General features: G+C 49.2%; 1 protein-coding gene and 1 pseudogene across 1 annotated transcript in view; both read left to right on the top strand.

The window, feature by feature from the left end:
- LOC138515659 (uncharacterized) overlaps positions 1-22,806 on the top strand; it is a 231,206-nt gene that overhangs the window by 114,457 nt on the left and 93,943 nt on the right. The gene's annotated exons all lie outside the window — the stretch shown is intronic.
- On the top strand, positions 5,352-5,418 carry LOC138517118 (U6 spliceosomal RNA; annotated as a pseudogene).

Below are 22,806 nucleotides of genomic sequence, written 5' to 3'. Positions count from 1 at the left end.
ACCACCCACCACTACACCTATCCTTGGTACATCACGCCGTATCAGGCTCTCCACCAGAACACACAGCTCCCTTGTATGCACCAAACCTATACTAAACACATTGAGGAAATCAAGACTCTCCACCCGTACTGCCCTTAACTACAACCGCCCACACGTATCAAACAACGCAGACACTCAACATGCCACTAGCACCCTCAAAACCGTTAACCTCAGCACATGACATCCTCGAAATGTAATCTCAAACAAGTTGAAATACCTTGCACCACTGCACCCCCGCCACCAGTACCAACACCAGCACCCATAACTCAAAAACCCCTTTCTACCATGCATATAGCACCACTAAAAGGCACACTGATTAATGTAAGATTGCTAGGAGCATATGGCATCGACATACATGATCTCATACTAGAATACAAACTTGACTTTCTAGTCCTAACGGAAACTTGGCTGCATTCAGCCTCAGGCCCCCTACTCACCATTGCTATACCACCCGATTACACCTTACTAAGAGCTGATCGACTTAGCAAGCCCCGCCCACCTGGTTCCTTCCTGCTTGCCGGTCTTTTTCACCACTTAGCAAGCCCTGCCCACCTGGTGCCTTCCTGCTTCCCGCTCTTTTTCACCACTTAACAAGCCCCGCCCACCTGGTGCCTTCCTGCTTCCCGCTCTTTTTCACCACTTAGCAAGCCACGCCCACCTGTTGCCTTTCTGCTTGCCACTCTGTTTCCCTACTTAAGGAGCCCTCCAGCTTCTTTTCCTTTGCAGATGGGGAGCAGGTGCAAGTATCTAGGTCACCTGGCCTAAGCCCCGCCCACCTGGTACCTTCCTGCCTGCCTGCTGCTCTTTTTCACCACTTAGCAAGCCCCGCCCACCTGGTGCCTTCCTTCACCATCACTGTCTTGTGGCCAATGCTGGATTTGACTTTTATGGACTTCATTCATTCACAGTGCGTCACTCTTTCTCAACTCTCATGCTGGACTTCCTTTGCATCTTGTACTCATGGTGGCCCTGAATCATGCTGTTCCCATCTTCATCTTGTATCCTGGCTTGCAACATTATGTGTTACTAATGACTTCTGCAGTTGTATTCGCTCTCCACTCTTGCTTCTCCACTCTTTTTGACTGCTTACTCTCTTTTCTCTCCTCCTTTCCCTTCTCCCTTTTCCTATCTCCTCCCCTTACTTTCTTCTATGCACTTACTCTATCAGAATTGTCCCTGGACCTAATATGATAGCAACCTCGTCTGTTTCCTCCACCCTCCCATTACTGTTTTTTTCCTCCCCACCATCCCTCCAGCACTATCTGAAATGTCGTCAGGCCTAGTATGATAGTCGATTGTTTTGTTCCTCCCCTCCCTTTCTGCACCACTCTCCCTCACCTTTTGTTTTTCTCCGGCTCTACCAGAAATGTCGTCAGGCCTAGTACGGTAGTCGCCTCTCTGTTTCCATTTCCTTCCCACTCTCCCCCTCCCTTCCTTATCTATGTCTTAGCTCTTGCACTATCTGAAATGTCGTCAGGCCGAGTACGATAGTTAATTTCACATCCTTACTGTTCATGGCCTGTAAGAATGTAGTTGTATTTTCCCTTGTTCCCTCCCTTGCCTTGAAGCGCTTTGAAACACATTATGTATAGGCGCTATATAATTAAACAATCATATCATATCATATCAAATGCAATTATTACAAATTGTCAATGCACCAACCCACGCAAAAGGGCGTATCCTAGACAGGATTCTCACACTGAACACCACAGTCCGCCTAGAAGAGATTGCTTGGACAGATCACTTCCTTATCAGATTCAACATTATCCTAACCAAGGACTCCACACCACCTACCGCACCAACCACACCCATATTAGTAAGAAACTCCAGGAAACTCACCATTGAAAACCCATCCCCCGTGCTTAACAAGCTACTCAATGCTCATCCTTGAGCGGATTCCAACCCAGACAACATCTTGCTACACTATCACACCTGTCTTAAAACAGCCACAGATGAAATAGCCCCCCTCAACTCAAGCTTCCTAAGCCTAAACGCAGCAACACATGTTTTAATGACAACCTCATCGAACTTAGAAGGAGAAAAAGGGCATTAGAACACCTCTCCAGGAAAAACCCTACCAGCGAGTACAAAAGACAACTCCAGCTAATTTCCAAAGACTACAAATTGGAAGCATTTACCCAGAAAGCCAGTTCCCCTAACTCATGCATCACTAATGCGACATCTAACAGTAAAGAGTTATTCTCCATCATTAGAGAATTAGAATCTCCCATCCTCCCTCCCAACCTAGATAAAGTAAGTAAGGACTGGTGTACCACCATTCAAGATTCACAGGCTTCCAAGATAAACACACTCCAAAATAAAATAGAGTCGCATAGACAATTTTTAGCACCTATCACTGAACCAATCACACTAGCATCCGCACACGCCAAACCTAAACCTCCCGAATTTCAGTTCACGCCAGTAAACACAGACCTGGTACTCAAAACCATAGCATCACTCAAACCTTCCAACTGTAAAGGAGAAAGTGTCACCACCAAATTAGTCAAGGACTGCGCTCCCATACTAGCACCCATCACCTCTAACTTTGTTAATGCTTCATTCAAGACTAATACCATCCCAGCAAATATCAAAGAAGACTGGGTCACCCCTGTTAGGACAGTTTTTCTGAAGTCCAACTAAGGCAGGGACGTCATTTCACCAAAATGCCAGGGGTAGCGGAAGTGACATCACAGTGCCATGCCCCCAAGAGTGATATCACAGGAAGTGATGTCATTTGACCACGCCCCACTCATCACATGAATTGATGTCATTTGACCATGCCCCACAGGAAGGGATGTCATTTGATCACACCGCCACTCGACATCAAAGGAAGTGGTGTCATTTGACCACGCCCCACAGGAAGTGATGTCATTTGACCACACCCCCACATGACTTCACAGGAAGTGGTCTCATAACGCATTATCCCTCAGTACACTAAGAAAAATATAGTTACGATATCTGTGTGTATAGATCCATACTGTCAAATTACTGTGAAAGCAAGCCGACGCCTAAGGCCAAATGACAATATGTTATTGTTTAGCACTTATGCTTAAGCTCTTTTTTATAGAACAAATATTCATACAATATCACCCAACTTGTGTTGGTACTCATTTATTGACCTCAGAAGAATGAAAGGCTGAGATGGCCTTGCTGGGATTCCAGCCTGCAGTTCACACTCACATTGCAGCAGCGAGCACTCAACCCACTGAGCTATCATATCGGCTATAACAAAATGAGCATTTATTCTGTAGTGGATACCATTAAACTGGTAGCTGAGATTTAACAGTAGACCAGTTAAGTTAATCTGCAGGTCTGGTGCAAAATAGTGAAATCAGGGCACTCACAGGACTTCCCATACTCTGAGCACTTGTTACCTCATACATGCAAACATCCCGAACAGCATACCAGGGAGATGGGAAAGATAGAAACATTACAACAAAGCATTCATTGTGGCACAATGAAGTCAATGGTCACTTGATGTGCTATGGAAGAGGCACACTGCTGTTGACGAGTAACCTCTCTAAAACATAGCAGGAGAACACTCAAGTGCACCTGTATGTGCAGCAGCCAACCCTCTCATTGTGTAATCATGCACACGAGAGCAATGTAATTACATTTCTGTGCCTTGAAGCTATAGAAATAAATGTGACAAAGCAGGTATACATGCATATGCTTGCACCTTGCCTGTCCAGTAGGCTGTGCGTTTCAAATTAGAAATGGAAATTATCGACTAAAAACGAGAGAAGCCGAGCGGAAGATGAGCGCAAGATATGATAAGCTAGAGATCCTTCTGGCGGCTGCCATGTTGGCTCCGATGGGGATTCATGAGAACAATGCATCAACAGATCAGTTCCGTCAGTCCTCTGTCTATGTTCTCTTTATGAAGAATTACCTTTAGTGGCATAGTTATTTTGTGATTTGGCATGGGAAATGTATGTGTGCACCCCTTTTATCATGCGACTATCATTGCTTAGAACCTATGTAAACAGTTGTACATGTGATTTTTAATGTGTGTTCTTTTTTTCACACAAAATCGCTTCAGTGAGCTAATGTTGACACTTAAACACCTTTTATTAATTCACCCGCATCCAGAATAGTGGATTGCAACTATTAAGTTATTGAATGGCTGAGATGGGTAATGCAACTACGAGCAGAGGAGCCCAGGACATGGTGCACGGTCCACAATGAATCACAACAAAAGGAGCGGCTCCAGGCCCAGGAGCCGCTCCTTTTGTTACGATCATTGCATTTGCAACAACTGGCGCCACGCTGGCGCTACAACGTCACTGGATGGGTCCAGGGCCAAGGGCACTGCCAGGTCAGCACGCCCACGTGATTCATTCATCAAAGAAAGGTAACACTTTAGTTTTACCTTTCTTTAATGAATGTATCCGCTGTGTGTCGTGAGGCATGAGCTGGCTGCTGAGCGGGCTTGCCTGCAGCCCGCAGGCAAGCCAGCCAGACCTGAGCACACCCGCCCACTTATAGCAGATGGCGGCACTGGCCCCAGGGGGCCTTGGATTCTGCCTACAAGCCAGTACGGCCCTGCCTCAAACTGAACATGCCCCCACCCAAGCAAACCCTCACAGGCACCCTGTCTTTTCTCTGGCTTGTGGTGGGAATATTGTTATGCGTTCAGGCCCACAGCACCCAGGTATTATGAAGGGAGGTGCCACTTTGCACGCAGCCTGGATCATGATCCGTTTCACCTGCATTATACCAACTGCACCTATGGGAGGAGAGGATGTCCCATTTATTTTAATAACTAAAGACCACTGCCGCCCCTGACAATTCTAATTGTTTAAGTGGCTTTTCACATCAATACAAGTGACTTGGCAACTACCCCCTGCCAACATCTTGCAAAGCGTCTTAGGCATGTTGGAATATAGACCGTAGTGTCGAAGCAGTATTGCCTACTTTACAAGCATGCTTACATTGTAATGTGTCAAGCCCTTAAACGTTGTACGTTAGGGTATTAAATGACGCTTGCACGCTTTTAGGTTCCCATAGTACTATGCTTACTTGTTCATGCATAGTACTATGCATACTTGGTCATGTTTACAGTAGTTTCCATGCTCTTTGTAATGCCATCTTAACACCCGTAAATTAATATGTGACGTGCAGTACCACATGGATATTTTTGTATTATAACGTTCACGTCACTAATGGCACTCGTTCCACCCTAAACTGCCTTTGCGATACTGGTTTCCTGCTTTGTGCGTAGATTTGAATCAGAAAGCGAACACAAAAACGAGTTATTTAGAATTGCATTTAAAACCGGAACCACCAGAAAGCAGAGACTCCATCCACTCTAGAAGATTAGCATGGCACTGACTGCGCAAGGATGACATGCAAATTTGTGAAACGTTCCATATTTTTGGACACATGCACGGACAGAATTGCCCTTTGCTCTGCCTCTGACAGTATCATTGCTGTTTAAAGCAGGTCGCGAGGGCACGGCACCAGCGCTGACCACGTCGCAAACATCCAGGCTGGGTAAGCGAAGCCTGGCTGCCTATTGCTGCTCCAGCGCGTGTGCGACGTGGTCAGCAGTGCCGGTGGCCGTGTGCCCTCGCCTGCGGCGTCGCCGCCGGGTCCCTGGCTGCGCTGCTGGCTTTCAATAACGGTGCAGTGCACCCACACACCTGACACCCGCCTCGACCCACCCACCAGTAGTACTACTCACCTTCTTCAGTGGAGTGCTGGATGGACTGGACACAGAGTAGCAGGAGCAGCGAGCATGCGTTGACACATGCAACTACTAAATAAAAATGGCGGACCACAGAAGCGTCGCAGCATGCTGTGGCAACGCCCCCTCCTCCTCTGATTGGTCGACGGCCAGAGGTCGCAAGAGATTGACAGAGGTCGCTGGCCAATCGGCAGCGGTCGCTCTTGCGACCTCTGGCGACCCCCAAATGACGTCCCTGAACTAAGGGCTTAGTAAAACCATTCAACTGAGGCAGTACACAACTCCACTCTTAGTATAAGGCTGAGTATAGGGTAGCATAGACAGAGCAGCCAGGCTTATCTTAGGAGAGAGAGAGAGGGTAGTAGACACAATACAAGTGAAATTGTAATACAAATGATCCAAAGAAACACTGAAACACTATGTATTGTAAAAATAAAGGATTTATTTAAATACAGGTAGGCCCAGATAAATCTAGGGGTAAGTAAATACGAACACATTATAAGAAATCACAGTATAAAAACACAAAACTATACTTGAAAGCACACAGACCCAAGTATAAACCTTATTTGGAACACCTAACAGTAGTTCTAGGGAAGTCAAAACCTTGTTATACACATTTAGTATAGGTCAAGCCTATTATTTGGGAGTAAAAGACCAATGGTTACTTTCAGATTACATTCAGTAATACAAGGGCAGTAGGCCCTTCCAGTCGTATAGTGACTCTTGGAACAAATCACATAAACAGTCAACTGGACAACATACTTTTGGTGAATAGTGAAACACTTATCCTAGATGCAGTAAAAACCTATAACTACTTTTGTCATAACACACAGTTATACCAGGTGAGTAAAACCTAAGGATATAATATACAATTACATATGCTTTTGAAATCATCAGGGAACCCCAGATTGAGGTAAGCAATAACTCTGGTAACCTGTTTTGGATGGCACACAGCTAACACTAGATAAGTACAACCCACGTACTTTAACTTCACAATGAAGGGGAACGTAAACCCCAATGTCACGCTTTACTGAATAGTTATTCTAGGTAGGCAACAAACTAATGTAGACTTATTAAGGACAGGCTAGCAGCAAGTCAGGGGAACCAAGACCAAGTTGTGGGACACTCATACAGTTATCCTAACAGGACTAACCTGGTGATACCAACAGTTGGAAGACACTCATACAATTACCCTACAGGAATAATCTGGTGAAACCAACACATTACTTTTGTAAAGACGCAAAACCTAATTACAGGAGAATAAAATACCTTCACATCTACTTTCTATTAGACTGGCAACACAGTGGCTAAGGAAGAAAAGATGTTAACCATACTTTTGAGAATAGTGCATTACATATTCAAGATCAGTAAGAACTTTTGTAACTGTTCACTCTTAGAATTACAGTTACCAACCAACTCTTTACAATTAAGTAAAACACTTGGGGGCCGATTCATAGAATCCAGCGCACAAGTGGCGCACGCGGCTGGCGCACAGTGTGCGCGTGCGGTAGTCTGCGCCAGCCGCGTGCGCCAAAACACATTCAGGCGCACAGCGTATTCATGGATTCCAACAACCACAACTAGCCGTGGCGCAGAGTGGCGCAGCGACCCTGCAGCAGCGCCAGTAACGCCCCCAAGAACGCCCCTCGCGCAGGGAAAAGCCATCAAAATACCCAATCCAGCGCAAAGGGCAGCAGCAAACGCAGAGCGGGGAGCGTGTATTCCAGGGGTGTGCGGGTGTCATCACACGCGATTGGCCTGGGTACGTGAATTTCAGGGGTGCGCGAGAAATTCTACACGCGATCGGGCTGGGTACGTGGATTTCAGGGGTGCGCGAGAAATTCTACACGCGATCGGGCTGGGTACGTGGATTCCAGGGGTGCGCGAGGAATCCTACACGCGATCGGGGCTGGGGGAGCGGGCTGCGTGGATTTCAGGGGCTCGCGTGAAGTTTCACACGCGATCGGGCCTGGGGGAGCGGGCTGCGTGGATTTCAGGGGCTCGCGTGAAGTTTCACACGCGATCGGGCCTGGGGGAGCGGGCTGCGTGGATTTCAGGGGCTCGCGTGAAGTTTCACACGCGATCGGGCCTGGGGGAGCGGGCTGCGTGGATTTCAGGGGCTCGCGTGAAGTTTCACACGCGATCGGGCCTGGGGGAGCGTGCTGCGTGGATTTCAGGGGTGCGCGAGAAATTCTACACGCGATCAGGCTGGGTACGTGGATTTCAGGGGTGCGCGAGAAATTCTACACGCGATCGGGCTGGGTACGTGGATTTCAGGGGTGCGCGAGAAATTCTACACGCGATCGGGCTGGGTACGTGGATTTCAGGGGTGCGCGAGAAATTCTACACGCGATCGGGCTGGGTACGTGAATTTCAGGGGTGCGCGAGAAATTCTACACGCGAATGGGCCTGTGCGAGTGGGGCAGTGTATTACGTGGGTGTGCGGGAAGTTGAAGAGGTGAATTGCCAGTGTGGGTCCCCCCAGGTCTCCCCCCTACCCCCTCCACGACTCCTGCAGGCAGCCCACACCACAGGGGACTACCCTGCACCCCTGGTCATGTCCCGCAGGCAGCCCATCCACCATGGGCATGCCCCCCAGCCAAGCCACATGTCCCCTTGCACCCCCACCCCCCAGCACTGTGGGGCACCTGCCAGCAGGCCCCCACCCATGTCCAACTCATGTCTCCCACCACCCCCACCCCCCAGCACTGTGGGACACCTGCCAGCAGGCCCCCACCCATGTCCAACTCATGTCTCCCACCACCCCCACCCCCCAGCACTGTGGGGCACCTGCCAGCAGGCCCCCACCCATGTCCAACTCATGTCTCCCACCACCCCCACCCCCCAGCACTGTGGGGCACCTGCCAGCAGGCCCCCACCCATGTCCCCCTGCCCCCAGGTCCTGACGAAACTCAATCATGGCAGTAATGGGCAGCACACCCAGCACAAACAGCCAGCCAAGGATTGCATCCACCCACATAGTAGATGCAATTACATGATACAACCCCAATGGCAAGTATGTAAATGAACACATGTCCGTCACACACACATACACAATGGGTGCAAGTGAATGTCAAAACCCATATCATGAAATGCATGAAACCAATGAGAAAATACCACAAATGAAAGTAATATAAATATGTATTAAAGATGAAAAAGAACTAAAGAAATGAAACACACAATAATGGGGATGACAAAACAAATGGTCCATGTCCGATAACAAATAGAAAAAATCAAAAAACAAAGGAATTCAAAAACTAATGTAGTCCAAAGGAAAAAAATGGGTGAAAAAAATAAGGAAAAACAACGGAGTCATGGAGAACACACATATAAATCCAAAAAATGTTGTCCAAATAAAAACGATGCAAAAAGAATATCCCAGGGTCCATGAGCCCAACACCACAAATGAAAACTACTACTACCTAACACTACAAATATATACAGAAAAGTGGCCATTGTCCGAGCGGTCCAAAGAAAAATAAAGAAAATAAAGGAAACCTACCACTAACTAACTAAAGAACTATATACAATGGCAGCGGGCAAGTCCTGCGGCTCACTCCGTGATGTTGCCGGCCAGGGCATCATCGAACTCCATGTCGATGTCCCGGAGGCGGGACTCTGTCCTGGCCCCGAGGTCTCGCAGGGACAACCCCGTGTTCAACTCAAACTCCCTGCGAGCTTCCTCGAGGCACTCAGCCCGCCTCAACGCCCGACGCATGGAGAACTCCGCCCTGACCATGGAGAGCCGCTCCTCTTCCGCCCGCTGCCGCTCCGCACCTATCCGCTGGACCAACTGCTCCCACACGGAAGACACTGCCATTCCAGGGTTCTCCTGCCCTCCAGCCGATGCCTGCCCCTCTGATCTTGATGGCCCCGAGCCATGATGCCTCCCACGTCGAGCCTGCTGCTGCCTCCGACGCCACTGCCTCTGCCAGCACGACGGCATCCAGGCTGATGGTATCCACCGATGCCGTCGTGCACGTGCCCTGCCAGATGATGCCGGCACATCCTCCATCTGCAGGGGGACAGTTGCGGGTGTGTCCACCCCTGCTGGACCTTCGACTCCCGACTGTGGCAGGGATGGGGTCCCCACCGAGCTGGCTGCGTTGGTCGGGGCAGGTCCACAGGGGGCCCTGGTGGCATCTGGGCCGGAAGACGGCATGGAGCACGACTGGCGCATAGCCTCCACAGAGGAGGAGAGGGTCGCCAGAAGGCCACACACATGTAGGAAACCCCCGACCATGGCGGCTCCCAAATGGTTCACGTACGCACGGTGCTCTTCGTGATGATGTGCATGCTCCTCCCGGGAAGCATGCACCTCATCACGAATGCCAGCCGTGCGCAACGCGACACCAATCAGGACCCTCTCCACACGGCCAGGGGTCCCCACGTCCGCAGGTAGAGGAGTGTCAGATGACATGGACAACTCCCCTACCTGCGGACGGGCCTGGGATGGGGCATCCCTGCTGGTGCATGGTGGTGCAGTCACAGTGTCAGGGACAGTGACATGCACAGGCCCCTCCACGGCGACCTGTGCTGCCTCCTGCCCCTGGCCCTGGACTGCACCACTTGCACCAGCGGGGATGCCCCCACCAGGCCCCATGTGTGGCTCAGTAGCGGCCTCCTCCCCCTCTGTGGAAACCACCAACCTGGATGTCTCCACGCCGTCTTCCGCCGTTGCAAGCCCCTGTGGGGGCTCACCCACCCCTTCCGCTGCAGCCATGGCGGCATCCCCGCCGCTCTGCTCCACAGCGCCTTCTCCGCCCTCTTCTTCACTTGCCACTGTGTAGAGGGAGACATAGAACACAAGCATTAGGGTACTGTACAATGGTCCCCTAGACAGGAAGCAATAGCAGATGAGTGGCACTGTCATGCATCACTTCCATCATGTCCCTCCACAACACATGGGTCAGTGCAGGCAAAACACATGCAGTAACAGGCATGGCGCATGCCATGGACATTGGCATACATGACCAAGGGACTCATGATTCATACAATGTTGGTTTTGAACTCACATGCATCATGGGCCTTGCCATCACATGCACACACCTCACCGTAGTTCCATCCATCCGGCCTCGCACACCACAGATGCAGTGGATACAAGGATGACTAGGCTGCATCAGTGAATCTGAACATTGTCACAGACATGTGTCATGCATCCATGGCATTTACAAGTCACAGACACGCAGGTCAGACACACACACATGGACACCATACGTGTACATGGGACCAGCACCCATCCCTCACCCCCACCCATGTCCAGGAACAGAGACTGCCATGCTTCCATGTGTCCATTCCGCGCAGAGCCCCCCATGTTGCAATTGTACATATGCACCAACCATGTGGTTCACACATCACTGTACTCACATGCCTGACCATGATGTCCCTGCACACGCACATACGTACATGGCCTATGTCACACATACAGGCATGTATCAGACAACCAACACAGTGCAACATGCCCTGTCTCACACAGCAATGCCTGGCCACTTACCGGCCAACTCCAGACGGGTCTGCCTCTGAAGGATCTGGGCGTGGAGCGCTGGGTCTACGCGTTCCAGGACCCTCATCTGGATGTCAGTCAGGCGTGCCCGGCCCCCCTCCGCGAGGCGCCGGGCCTTATTGAGGGTCCTGGACCTGAAGTCCTCCCAGCGCTTCTTGATGTGCTTGATGTCGCGGGTTGCCACCCCCTCCGCGTTGATGGCAACCACTACATCATCCCAGATCCTCTCCCGTCCTTCCTTGTCGGCGCGTGGTCTTCCGAAGAGGGCATCATAATGCCCCAGGACATGCTCCACCAGGACACCAACTTCCTCCTCACTGAAGCTGGTGGCCCTCTGCCTCTGTGGCTGGGGGTCGCCACTGGTCTCAGGTGGTGCTTGCCCCGACATGGCGACCCCCGAGGCAGGCGTGGGTCGGCTACTGGGTCCTGGGGCTGGGCTGTGGAGCGATGGTATCCCAGTCGGGAGTCTACTGTTCCAGCAGGGGTGGACACAGCAACTGGACCCCTGCAGATGGCTGATGTGCAGGCACCAAATGGCAGGGCAATGTGGCAGCAGGCAGGCAGGCAGGCAGCAGCAGCAGATGGCTCGTGGGAGGCTGCTCGGGGCTATGGGGGGCAGTAATTCGGCCTTCTGGGCAGGAGCGTGGTCTTCCGTGTGCTTACGTGTGGCCAGCTTGATACGGAGTGAATTTGCACGTGAAAAATCTGCACGTCAGCGTGTAATTCGAGGAAAGGCCCTTAGCGCGTAGGCACGTCAGCACGCGTACGCGATTTCATTGGACCAAAGGCCCTTAGCGCGTAAGCGCGTGTGATGTTTCGCGCACGGCGTTGCCCTGGCAGGGCTTGGAGATCCCGCGTGCTTTTCGTGCGGTGCGTGTGTTTTCCATCCGTTGGGGTTCACACGCTGTTACTTCACAGCGGGTGTTGGCTACGCGTTCTTCTACACGCAAGGCAGACGGTGGTTGGTACCCCGAACTTCACGCGAGCCCCTGAAATCCACGCAGCCCGCTCCCCCAGGCCCGATCGCGTGTGAAACTTCACGCGAGCCCCTGAAATCCACGCAGCCCGCTCCCCCAGGCCCGATCGCGTGTGAAACTTCACGCGAGCCCCTGAAATCCACGCAGCCCGCTCCCCCAGGCCCGATCGCGTGTGAAACTTCACGCGAGCCCCTGAAATCCACGCAGCCCGCTCCCCCAGGCCCGATCGCGTGTGGAACTTCCCGCGCACCCCCGAAATACACGTACCCCGCTCATTCGCGTGTGTAACTTCCCGCGCACCCCTGAAATCCACATACCCGGCCTAATAGCGTGTGGAACTTCCCGCGCACCCCTGAAATCCACGTACCCGGCCAAATCGCGTGTGGTACTTCCCGCGCACCCCCGAAATACACGTACCCCGCTCATTCGCGTGTGTAACTTCCCGCGCACCCCCGGAATACACGTACCCCGCTCTATCGCCTATTTTACTTCCAGCGGCGCCACTTTTTTGATGCGCTGGGACTCTACCGCCTGCCTTCGTGTGGCGGCCGTGTTTCAGCTTGTGCGTGGCTTTGGCTGTGCGTGGGTTTGCCCTATTCCATTCCATGAATACGTGTGGTTCGAGTGCGTGTGGGCGTTCCCTCCGCTTCCGTGCAGTACATCCCCAGTTACGCCCTTATTTTCGCGTGTTGTTCCCCATTCCGCATGTTACGCCCCATGTCCCGCCCACTTTCTGCTGTGTGCGCTGAGGTTGTGCGCTTTCACTGTGCGCGTCGCGCACCGTCGCGCACGCCTTTCGCGATGTTGCAGTGACTTGTGCGCCATGCACGGGTTTGGCGCACATCCCGCGGTGAACACACGCAGGGACTTCCATGAATCGCACGCGTGCGCATGCGCCTGTTTGTTTCCGCTTGCGCATGCGTGCGCATGCTTGCGCCTAGATTTTCGGCGCACGTTGGTTCCATGAATCGGCCCCTTGATTTGTTTACTAGGCAGAAGTCCCAATCCCTTCAAAGTCTTTCCCTTATTCTTGAAGCATGAGTGTTCTCAGTGTCAGAAGGGGGGTCACAAGGACTAGTGACCAACAGGCAGTGTTAGAATAAGTTATTTAGTAGCAAAAGTCAGTTCCTTAGGAAAACTGGGAAAACAGAGGAGTACTTTACTTCTAGGGTTAGAAGAGGGTCCAGGGGCTTCACAGAAGACACCCCAGCAGGATTCTAGCAGTGGGACTGGGTGCACTGGACGAGGGACCTCCCAATCACAGAAAACATCCCAGGGCTACACAGAAATCCCAAAAGGCTTAAGGTAAGTATATACCCAAGCCAACACAGTACCTCAGCAATGAAGAAGAGGTTGCAGCAGGAGAACTTCAGGGACTGCAGTCAAATCCCCGGTCAGTGGATTCATTGTCCTGGAGACTGAACACAAGACTTCAGAAGGGACTTTGCAACAGAGATCAATGAAGAAGGCTCTAGGCAAGATTTCTCTCATGGCTGAATGTGGTTCTGCAGATTTGGCACCTTTTCAAGGAGCACAGAATAAGACAGAAAATCACAGTTGAATTTTCGTCGTTTAAAAGGACCAGCACTCTGGTGAGGGGACCTTTGGACTTGATTTGTGTCTCTGAAGATATACCAAGATCTCCACGAAGTTTCAGCGCGATTCGGAATTCGGGAGACCGTGCACTGCACAGTGGCAGGAGTTCCCAGGGTATTGGGGTATTGCAAGAACGGAAGGTTGCAGCAACCCATGGGATGGCTCAAAATGCAGGTCTTCTTGAGTCTATTGTGTTTCACTAGGCTCTGGGTTTGGGTCGTTGTTTTCAGAGTCCCCAGGTCGATTGGAAGGAAGGGCTGCAGCAGGTTCTGGTTACGCAGCAGGCTCTCCGGTTGCTGGAAATCATTCCCACCGATTATCCTTCATCTTCCTCTTAAGTTTTCTGTTCCAGTGGTCGACATGCCTTCAGCTTCCAGGTTTCCAGTATTTATCAGGAACGACAGCACTACCTCTGCATTCTCTCCCTGCATTTACAAGAAAGGGGCGTCTGGTTGACCAATCAGGACAGCCAGCCCCCCACTGGGATTTGTCCCAGTTGAAGCAAGGCGTAAGACAAAGGATGGGGAAGTTTTGGACTACTCCCCCACTTCCTGTGCTTACCGAAGACAAAAATCACACAAAGGAATTTCCCACCCTGGATGTCAGGGGAAGGAACATGAAACGTCAAGAGACACTAAAATGGCAGAAAAAGAAGACAGGGGCCATTTTGGTAATATGAGCACCCTTAGGTGCCTTTGCTGCAGCTGTGATCACAGCCCGCGGTAAAGGTGCACCAAATTAGTAAAAGGTATCACTGCCACCAGCCATTAAAGGTAAGCTTGTCCCTGTAACAGAATTGTTACAGTTGTTATGTGAAAGGAGATACATTGTATCTCCCCAGCACTCCACATAAGGTGGGGTGTTCTGGTTTCACAGAATAAAGTGTAAACAGGATCCAAAGATCCTTTCTACCCTTGGGAACTGTTGCTCACTCAAGGTGAGCACAAGAAAGTTAAATGGGGAGCCCCTAGGGCAACCCAGCAACAACAGGCACTTATTGCCAATAAGTTGATAGACATGATAACTTTAAAAATATACTATGGAGAGTCTTAAAAATGACACCCATAAAAATAGTTAAAGATTAGGTGAGTGTGGAAAAAGGTTCCCACTCACTGAGGTATTAATGAAAAATATCCCACTAGAAAAGCAAAAAGTTCTGGGGTTGAACCAGGAAAGGAAGATTTACCAGCTCTGTGTAAATCCTACCTAACAACCCCACTGCTTAAAAAACCTTCCGTAGACACTACCAATTCGACTAAGTATAGGCCCATTACCACAGTCCCATTCCTCCTCAAAATAATAGATAAAATAGCATATTCACAAGTCCAATCCCACCTTGAAAACAATCAGCTACTAGGGGAAAGACAATCTGGCTTCCACCCTAAACATAGCACCGAGATGGATGCCATTAGGGACTCAGGCAAATTATGCATTCTACTATTACTCGACTTGTCCGCGGCCTTCGATTTAGTGGACCACAATAAACTTTGCCACACACTTGCAAACAATTTTGATTTCTCTGAGGAGGCTACCGCTTGGATTAAGTCATTCCTCGCTGACCGTACTTCTAGAGTAGCAATTGGTGACGTTGCAGCAGACCCAATCACAGTCCCACTGGGAGTCCCCCAAGGTTCCTGGTCTCACCCCGATGCTCTACAATGCATACACTAAATTACTCTTCACAGCTCTAGATGCTATGAGAGTAATATACACCAATTTTACGGATGACACACAAATACTCATCCTCATCTCAGGCAACCTTGAGCAGGATACTATTGCCATCAATAAAATTGACTCCATCACCCAGAACTGGAAGGCGACAAATAGCCTCTGTCTTAATAGAGAAAAAAACAGACATCCCCATAGTATGCTCCCCAGACTAAGTAAGTTGCACCCACAATACTCAGCCATAGTCATTGACCGCACTCCAATCAATATCTCCAACCATGTCAAAATCTTAGGAGTCTATTTAGATTCTAGCCTTTCTATGTACAAACGCATTAGTGCTCTCTCCTCTTGGACAGCATATACGGCTAAACTCATAATCCTTAGCAGACCATTTCTCACTCTCAGAACAGCCTTTCACTTGCCAGAGCCCTCAGGTTTAGGACGGTTTGACCGCATGCAAAAATGGTCAAAACATCCTAAAAATGCTACCACTAAAGGTTCGAACACCAAAAGTTCAAACCTTTAGTGGTAGCATTATAGGTAAGTATAAAAAAAAGACTGAGGGGCTGCAGGGGTGTCCCCCGCAACACCCTGCTCACTATACTGTGTGGTATAGTGTGGTATACTGTGTGGTATAGTGAGTGTCATGATTCCTGCCCCTCACGTCCCCAGCCCTCCAAGATGTCAGGCTGGAGCCAGGCCACGATCACCTACATGGCCCTCAAGGGCCTCTCCATCCCTCTAAAGACCCACTTGGAGTCAGACTTGGTGCTTGTGGCACCAGACTCACTCACTCCCATAGGATAACATTGGGGATTGGACTTGTAGTGCATTGATGGGGACAAGATGGATGTCCCCACATATTTCGGTTCCCAGAACTGCATGTGCGGCCTAGTCTTTTGGGTGTGGTTCAGCCCAGAGGCACATGGGATACCCAGAGACTATTTAAGCCACACCCAGGCTGAGAAACATGCTTTGCGTTTTCTGCACCTGCAGCGTGACACTCACTGTGTTCGGATCGGTCTCCAGTAGCCCTGCATCTTTCTTCTGCGCTCAGCTCCTGCAAGAACAAGAACACCGTTAGGAACAGCCTTACCTTGCGGTGCTTCTGCCCATCAGTCATCGCTCCTTCTGTTCTGCGGGCATCTTCGGCGGTGTCATTCCCATCCCGGCACGCCGCTTCTTAAGGAAAAGGGAAAAGAACAGAAAAAAGGCATTAGTAAGCATTCTGCAAATCTTTGCTTATTTTTAAATACTGTACGAGCTTCAAACGCTTACCTGAATCCCAGCCGCTCTGGGGGAACTTTGTCTCCAGAAATTCTCATCCATCTACAAGAGGGAAAAGACACTGCAGGTTAGCGTGGAAACATCTAGAGGCGCTGCATACCGCGTTTACCCACCGCATTTGTTCTTCATAACCGGCATCCACGCTGAAAACGTTGCGGCACCTAAAAGACACAGAAAAACTCAGTTCAATGCAAATATGAAAGGGGTGCACCGCGCATCGCACTCTCACTCACCTTCAGCGCTACTCATCTGAGCAGCACGCCACCATCCCCGGACGCCGGCCATCATCTAAGGAAGGAAAGGAAATAAGCTAGAGAACTGTTCAAAAGACTCATTATACTTACCTGTCGGACTCTTGCCAGTGAAGTAAATAGGCAGCAACGAGCCTGCATCAATCAACGTGCCCCTGCGCTGAAGGTAGGACGGAGAGCACACTATCCAAGAAAACAAGGCCCAGTCTCCAGTCGAATAGCCTCCAGGGAAAGGTTCGAGGTCATAAGAGGTCAGAACAGGCTGAGTGATGTCCCCGTGGATAACAGGTGGGCATTACAGTGAGTGGGGTGTTGCAGGGGACACTCTCAAAAAATGTTTTAACGGAGGCTGCAGGGGTGTCCCCAGCAAAACCCTGCTCACTATACTGTATACTATAGTGAGCGGGGGTTGCGGGTGAAACCCCTGCAGCCCCCGTTGTATGTAAGTTTGTTCGCATGAGAAAGGTGCAAACATTTGGTAGTTCACACCTTTCTCATGCGAACGATTTGCCCGCAGTAATTTCAGCCACGGGCAAATGAATCAGATTCGAGCCCTCATCCTGGCAAAGATCGACTACTGCAACATACTATTATTAGGGACTTAAAACAAAAACGTAACCACAATGCAACTACTCCAGAACAAAGCTCTTAGAGCAGCATTAGGCATAAAAAAGAGGGATCACATCTCACAACATAGGAGAGAGGCCCATTGGCTACCCATACAAGCCAGGACAGAGGCGTTGCTGGGGGGGCAGCTAATGGGGCTATAGCCTGTGGTCTTTTGGTTGTAGCCCCAGATAGAATCTCAGGAGCTACAACCAAAAGGCTAGCTAGCCCCCAGTCCCAACAGTTCTGACATCAGCATAGCCCCGGGTCTTTTCCAGACCTAGAAACACCCCTGAGCCAGGATATTACATAAAACCCTCACCATAGCTCACAAACGCGTATCAGGCACGGCTCCAAGTTACCTCAACCAATGCTTTATCCGCAAAACCACAACTTGAACACTCAGATCTAACACAACACACACCTCTGCATCCCCCGTTTCAAGAATGTAAGAACAGGCAATTCCAGCTTCCCCGTAGCAGCCCCTAGAATTTGGAACTCACTTCCAGCCTCCATCTGCAACGAGTCATCCTTCCCTAAATTCAAGAAAATCATCAAATCCTGGCTCTTTATTAAATTCTAAACAGCCACATAATCCAGTATACAAATTAAAAGCGAATGTATATCCTAGTCTGTAAGATTGCAAACCTGTACCACTGAGCCCTGCTATGAGGCTATACATTCCTGTGTATCACTATGTTAGTGTTCAAACTTTGCCTTACATCAAGCCTTCTATGTGTATTTCTATGCGCCTTGCTCAAGTAACAATACTGTATGTTTACAATTATGCTACAAGTAATCTTGTAACCTATGCAGTGATAGCAGAGGGTCTGGGTGTATAACCAAATGTAATAAATAAAATAAATAAATAAATAGATAAATAAATAAATAAATAAATAAAATACATTTAACTTGCTTATCCAAAGAAATTGTACACACTGCTGCGATAAATGCATGTATGCATTGTGCAATAAAAGTAGTGCATGAATGGAAAAAGGAGTAGAGATTAGCAAGTGCTCATACAAGCCCAGAAGGAAATTGCCAAGACATGCCAAACTGGGAGGCCACTAGCTACCTGCTGGGGCAGATACCCCAGACGGTAGACGTGCAAGGGCAAAGCTGAAGGGGGCAGGGGTGTGTACTGGTGTCAAATACATATAGGGCCTGGAATCTGTGAGGTTCATGAGGACCAGAACACCAGTCTCCGTGGAAGTGGTATGAGTTAGGAGGCAAGGGATTAAGTAAAACAGGAACACAAGTAGAGGTTTCAGAAGTTCTGGATCTTAACAAAGTCCAGCTCAAGTATAAGAGGAGCAGGAAGGCTGTTCGAAAGACAGGCACCGCCCGAAGACAGAGACATGCCTCCCACTCTCTGTTTCAAAAAGCATTTGACAAGCAGAGTATTGGAGTTACAACAGCGCAGAGCTCTGGCAGGACAGTATTTAGGGAAACAAAGTTGAAAATAGTGTAGTCCTTGCAATTAGCAGGAGCCAATGTACACATTTTAGGGCTGCAGCCAGGGGCGAAGGGGGTGGGGGCTGGATGGCAGTTTTGAAAGCTGGTAGTGAGTGGGGTCATTAAACCTATTTCGCTGTTGATTCCCACCTGGAGCCAGTAGTTGAGTAGATATTGCACCTTCCTTTCGTCCATTAGATGCATTTTACACCCACAACTCACCTGAGGCATATCAAGGAGTGTGTAACAAGACTTTTGTCTTCAACACGTTTGCTGATGCCGTAGTCATGGCAAGACTATTTTCTCACCTTAGAGAGCAGTGAATTTACTTATTTTTAAAGTTTAAAGGTACATTTAAAAATAAGTGAATACACTGCTCTCTGAGGTGACAAATGTGAGAGTTTTTTTCCATCCGAGCCCAGGCTGGGCCTCGGAGCATATTGATGACTTCTGCATGAAAGTGGGAGCGCTTTAGCTTTAGTCCCCCCAAGCTCATGCCTGCCGCGTCGATGGCTGCAGCGAACGATGCCTGGGCTTGAGGCCAAGGATAAGTCTTGCAGCCCTATTCTAGATTAGCCAAAGGGGGCATACACAACAAAGGGGGAGGTTAAGGAATAGGCTTTTGCAGTAGTCCAGCCTACACAGGACCAGAGCTGTACAGACGTTAAGCTTCTGGGTGAAGGTGAGGAATGGTACAATGCCTGTAAGGACGTCAAGCTGAAAGCATGGGCTTTCTTTACAAGCTCCAACATGTAAGGAGTAAAGGAGAGAGAGGGCCTAAAGATAACCTCAAGGTTTTTGGCTTCACAGGATGGTGAGAGCATAGGGCCCAAAGACAATGGCCAGAGGGTAGGAGAAAAACAGGCCACAGGTGTCACAGTAAAAAGGATCTCAGTCTTGCTGGCATTGAGGCATAGATTGTTAGCCGCACACATTGCCTCAATGACGGTCAGACAATTAGAGATAAAAATCCGAAGGCAACAAATTTGTTAAGGGAAGTTTAAGGAAACCTGTGTGTACTTAACATAGCACTAGAAATGAGAAAAGACGAAGGACATCAGACGCGCCAGATAGACCAAATAGTTATGGAAGAGCCACAATTATACAATAAAACCCTGGGGTACTCTACAGGTACACAGTGAGGTGGTGGAGTACAAACAGCCCAGTTGCAGGTGGTAAGCAGGGTTAGTGTGGAAAACAAATCAGTCAGTTCAGTCCCGCTCCAGGATGCTAATGGTATCATGTAAGCGTTTAATGAGGATATAATTGTTGACCGTGTGAAAGGTGCAGGAGACATCAAGACGCATTGTCCTCTACTGTACTACAATTATAAATACCATATACACTTTAATTATATAATTCCACCATATTACAAATACATTACCTATAATTACATTACACATATTACTACAGCCTATGCCATGGCCCCAAGAATCTTGCCACTGGCCATAACGACCAAAATATAATTAAACCATATAACAAGTATGTAAAATATAGCTTGAAATAGCAAAAATCGCCCTGAACCCCCTGAAATTGTAATGATGTCCAGGGACACCAAAATTGACAGCTCCATATCATCTTTATTCCACTCTCCTACCCTTTCTACGCCAATAAATAACCTCAAATGTGTTTTCCAAGCTGTTCGTTCATAGCAGTGACCGCGGACTAGAGCAGTACCTGCAAACCCTTTTTTCACCTACAAAAGAGCTCCATATCATCTTTATTTCACCCCCCACTCTTCCCATCCCTCTTTCAGCCACTAAATAACCCCAAATGTGGTTTCCAGACTTTTCACCCACTGCGCTATCCGCAGACCCCCCGCTGTCTGCGGTTCCAGCATGGTGTTCACCCTCCAATCAATGGGCATGTCTGATGTCCACGGACATCAGGTCAGACCCTGATTGGTCCAGGGGTGTGTCCGCGGACCGAATAAGGAAGTCTGTCCATAGACTGGACCCAGATATCACACTTTTTTTAAACCTAGTTTTTGGCCTTTTTAAAAGAAGTTACTGGACGGATTTACACCAAATGTACAAAAGCATGCATTCGGGACCAATCCGCTGCACCTGCTGCACATTTTGTGAAAATCCATCCAGCGGTTTGGGCTGTATACATGAGCAAATATTTTTTTCCATTGCGTCTATGAGGATTTCCACACATTTTGTGACCGCCCTATAACCCCCCCCTTGATCAAACTATGCAGAATAATTCAAGGGGTCCATATACTTTTTTACAAACTTTGGTGAGGATTCGTCCAGGGTGAGGTGAAGTTATAAGCCGCCCAAAAAATGCTCTTTCTATGAGTCGAGCAACTTAACCATAACTACAGGGCCGCTACTGTAGGCCCTGTATGATGTACAGTGCCCGGCTGTCTTTCGATAAGGGAGTTCTTTAAATGACCTTTGGAATAAGATAAAGAAATTGCAGGCAGTGGATCAGGCGACTGCAAAGTTGAACGTCAAGAAGACAGTGCTGATCCACAACCTTCAGAAACCCTTGTAATCCCACAGGAACGGTGCCCATTTTACCACTCTAGATCTATTCAACGCCATGCCAGAAACCGCTGCTGTCTAAACAGCTGAGCAAACCATACATAACCTGAACTCCAGACTCTGCCCTGATTCCTCTCTCTTCTTTACATGTGGACAAGAAGAGATAATAACATGGACTCTTAATGACTGCACATTGCTCCGTACCTCGAAGGGAAGAAGAGACAGGGTGAGATCATGTCATTAAGGCACATAAAAGGTTGATATCCGTTGAAAAAGGCATTAAACAGACAGGCTCTGATAGTCAACCAGGGTAACAAGGAATAAAGGCCACCTTTGGGACAAGAGTGCTGAAGGGTGGCAATCAGTGGTAATTGCCAGTGATCAATGATTCCTAGAAGTGGTAAAGTGCCCTCTTCCAGGTTCTCATGCTCACCTCCCGGGATACTTTAAAAGGTAGCAGAGAAAGTCTTACATCCGGGGTTCAAAGTAGCATTGTGGAATTCCCACTCCTAAGAAATCAGCACTCTTCAGCACTGAGTAAATGCTGCACCGGGGATAATGGCATGGTTCACTCCAGGTCAACCGGTGACGAATCAAAACCCCTAATCTGGCAGCGGCTCACAGTTACCACCAGTGGTAACATAATTCAGTTCCGTTTCTATTAGCGCTACTACTACCGCTGAACTGCTAATGAGGCCCGAAATCTGCAATCAAACACACCATACAAATATGACATGCTGTGACAGGTGTCGCATGGCACGCTAGCGCACACACGCATGCACACATTGCCACATACGAGCAGACACGCACAGACAGGTAGTCAAAAAAGCCGATAAACACGTGCACATGCAGAAAAAGGTTCAGAATGAGACAAGAGCACACACAAAGGGTCCCCAGCATGGTGAGCAGGCTGACGTCAGGGGTCCTTCTATGCAATCTGTATCTGGTGTTGCATCAGAATGGCATCTGCCAATGGCCAATGCTCTTCCTGCTCCACTACATCTCACTGGGAGTGCTCCAATGGGGCACCAGAGTAAATCTCCCCAGGACCCCTACTGTGGACCTGTTCTTCTTCCCTCAAAACACAGTCATGTGACTGTATGAGGGACACACAGTGCAGAATGTCCATGCTGCACACATGCACCATTCCTTAGTTTAAGATAGCAGTGAATTGTTCCCACCCACTCTCCATTAAAATCAGATAATACATGTTCATAGCTGACCTGTCTCTCATTGGTTTTCC

The sequence above is a fragment of the Ambystoma mexicanum genome, chromosome 6q, assembly GCF_040938575.1.
Source record: "Ambystoma mexicanum isolate Mex_15411 chromosome 6q, UKY_AmexF1_1, whole genome shotgun sequence".
Classification (NCBI taxonomy): domain Eukaryota; kingdom Metazoa; phylum Chordata; class Amphibia; order Caudata; family Ambystomatidae; genus Ambystoma; species Ambystoma mexicanum.
This window is presented reverse-complemented; position numbering and strand designations above follow the sequence as displayed.